This window comes from Acyrthosiphon pisum, chromosome X (genome assembly GCF_005508785.2).
Source record: "Acyrthosiphon pisum isolate AL4f chromosome X, pea_aphid_22Mar2018_4r6ur, whole genome shotgun sequence".
Lineage (NCBI taxonomy): Eukaryota > Metazoa > Arthropoda > Insecta > Hemiptera > Aphididae > Acyrthosiphon > Acyrthosiphon pisum.
In genome coordinates this window covers 45,688,424-45,692,387 of record NC_042493.1, presented here as the reverse complement: position 1 = coordinate 45,692,387, position 3,964 = coordinate 45,688,424, and positions in this window count along the sequence as shown.

Here is a 3,964-nt window from a genome sequence, read left to right as displayed (position 1 = left end):
GATAGTTTCTATACTAGTTAATCGTAGATAGCGTGATAGTAACTATCGTAGAGTTCGTACGGTAACATAACGTTGTTGTGAAATCAACTATCGTGTTTACTATCAACGTGTGACCGCGGCTTTCGAACAATCTCATTGTAAAAGCGACAACATTTATATCATAGAAAAAATAATTTAAATTTATATAAATTATATACGTTTTAGGATATTTAAATTTTTTTAATTAAAACATTTTTTTTTTTTTACGTAAGATAATATTACACGTATAATACAACAATCACATTATCAATAGCAAATATTTATAATCAACGAAAGTATTTTAACGTTGATAAAACAAGATATCATACGACTACAAATATACAACTAGATAACCGTAATAGCGTTTTCATCTGACTGCAATAGTGTACACTACACGCAAACACTGATACCATAATCACATAATTTTACACACCGTTAAAATTTACGGTATCGGTCAGTGTGCACCAGTGTACACCACGGTCTTAGAAGATAAGGTCGGACAACTATACATTATCAACATTCCGCTTAGTGAGGCAAATCCATTTCAAAATTTGGCCGCTATACAATTGAGCGCTGCCCTACAGAATGATTTTGAGGTTATGGCATATATTTCTAGTTAGTAGTTCAAATTCAGTAACCACTAACCACGGTCTTATAGGATTCAATATACAAAATATATTATAATTCATAATATATACATATATAGGTTTGTGGTATTTGCTGACTACTACCTACTTAATAATTAAAGGTTCGATTACTTTATACTTAATACTTTATGTAAAATACTTAAATACTGAAATCTCAATGATTCATAAATTGTAATTCGCGAATTCATATTCCGCCTTATAACATTGCTAAAATAGATTTGTCTATGGAAGTATCTATAAGTCATAAGATCAATGATATTCACAGTTAACATATTTCCAGTTATTCAAATTCAATAGTTTTTGATATTTTTCTAAGTCAATTATCAAAATATTCATCCAAAGAGTGTGTAACAAGTTTTGTATTTTAAAAATGTTTATTTTATTAAGTTTTTGAGAATTTGGCAATTTTTTTCTTATTTCTATTATCTTTTTTTTTTTTCTTATTTTCTTGTTGTGAAAATTGTCTCATTCTCATTCTAATATAATACATTACAGTAAATGATGAACTGCTCCTACATTATAAAATATATTAAGTAATACATTTGATGATTAATTTATAATATTATTTACTTTTTGTCATATAAGAAGTCTACACCTCTACAAATTTTCATTGTTGCTGCTTCTTTAATGACATTTTCCAAATGCTGTTGACTAATCACTTTATTTAAGGAATTTTGAAATTTTTCTGCATTAATATTCTTCCCCAATATATTGCATGTTATTTTCAAATCCTTTTCAATAATTATATTTTTACGTAAAAATGAATTTATGTTTTTTTCATTTTTTATAAAAACTATTTCTGAAATTCCTATAACAGTTTTGTCATTGGACAAATATTTATGCCAATTTGGAGGCAATGTTAATTCCCAAAGTTTTACCGTGTTATAAACAATCTATTAACATATGAAAACAGTTTTGTAATATTGTAAATGAGCAACAAAATTGTTCTTTTTATTAAAAAATTAATTTATGTTTTTTGAGTTTTGTGATTTCATCATTTGTTATTGATTATTTTACTTACTTCCTCATTGTTTGAAAAAACATTAAAATCCAAAATATTTATAACACTAGAGTTAAAATAGTGATTTTCAGCAGTGTTGATCGCATAATCATGATCAACCATATCTACATCATGATCGCATAATCATGATCAACCATATCTACATCGTTGATCGCATAATCATGATCAACCATATCTACATCCATGCCATTAACTAATTCATTTTCATCAATATTTTTTTCTTCGACTAATTCCTATACAAATTAATTTAATGTTTTTTTGTAAATAATTAATGATTAACAAACTCACTTCAACATCAGAAATGACAATTTCTTTTGTAGTAGGAGTTGATTCACACTGTGTTAATTCTTCAATCTACAATTAATACAGATAAGGTTAGAAATTGGAAAAATTATAAAAAGAAAATTGCACATTCATAAAAAATTTACTTGACAGTTTTCATGATTATCATCAAATTTTAATTTTTTTCGGGATGATAATAAATGTGGTATTGCATTTGATTTCAAACTAGGTCTTAATCGTGGAGCCTAAATATAAATATAAAACTTGCAATAAGAATTATAAAATACTAACAAAATTCACATTTCATATAAAGAAATAAGTATTATTATAATTATTAAAATTAATGGTCATATGAATCTAAAATACTACCTATACAGAATTGTTACTTTTTTATGTGCTGTTTAATTTGATAAACCAGAGCAAAATTCAGCTAGGCTCTTAGGTCCATTATAATACCATATACAGTTTCATACCAAGTTAATAATATTTATTTATATATTTTCAATGTTGGATTGGAGGAGTCTCATTGGGTTGGATCACAGCATAGATTAAATCTATTCTGTGGTTGGAGTTCAATTTCTTTTTTAAAAAAATGCTAAGCGTACGCCTTATAATTTATTATATCAATCTTCATTCCCCAGTCATTATTGTTGTTTTTACACTTTTGCATTTTTAATTATAACTAAATAATTAAATATTTAATCATATAAGTAACAACAATAATGACTGGTAGATGCCACTGACATAACCACGGTCTTAGAAGATATCGTCTAAGACCGTGGACATAACCATAGACTATAGCCTACAGGGAATATCCACTCTTCCTAAGTGTCTATCCACGCCTGCAAGTCAAATATAGCTACTTACTGAACAAATAACATTTCCCAATTTGTCAACAATATCCTTAGTTCTAATTATTAGGTCATCCCGAAAATGTTTTTCACAAATAACCTCACTAGGGCTAAAATAATCTATCCCTAAAGATTGTAGCCATTTCTCCTTTAATCGTTTATCTTTAGGGACAGTAAAAACTGATAGTTTCTCTGAGGTGTTACAATGAAAGTAACAAATGTTATTCGGCATTTTCAAATTACAACACTAACTATAGTTTAATGACGAATAATAATAATAATAAAACGTAAATCGAACACGTCCTAGGTTAATAGTTGCCACTAGACAATAGACAACATTAGTACATTACGGAGTTTGTATTGTTTGTATGAAACCATGTTAGAATTATCGATTATTAATATAAATCGATATAACGCAAATAAAATTATACAGTTATATATATAAAGTATAAAACAATCTCAATTATAAGATGTTAGAATTTAATTTTTGGCGGGCCGTTCAGTAAACAGCGGTTCCTTAATTTCCTAACCTCAAAATCAGTATAACTGGCAGCGCTTTTGCGGCAACTTTGGGAAATGTTTTTGCCTCATTAAGCGGAAATATTGTAATAGGCGGGAGGGTGGGAAGTTGTCCGACCTTATCTTCTAAGACCGTGGTGTACACTATTGCAGTCAGATTTTTTGAGGTTAGGTTGCAATAATTATCAATAATAATACTCTTATAACCACAAAATGTGAACACTTTATTGATGGTTGATAAACCCAACGTTCTATCTTATCTATGTAAATCTATTATACAGCACTTATCTTCTATACCGTAAACACAGTCGTGTAATTGTAACGTATTATTTTATTTTATTTAAACAAAACTTAGCAAAAAGAAAACAGCTTATGTGATAGTAACTAAAAGTGAGAGTTGAGAAACCGTCTTTTACCGTCATTTCTATTTTAATGTTTTTTTTTTATTTTATGTAATCCAAAAAAAATCTTTAAGTCTGTAAGTACGGCTTTACATAGAATTTCTATCTAAAGTCGTACCTGAAAGATATAACGTTCATAGTAATATTATAAAACTATAATATCATCATTACAACGATAAATTCTTATTCTATTTCATTTTTTGTTTTTTAAAAAAAAAGAGTATT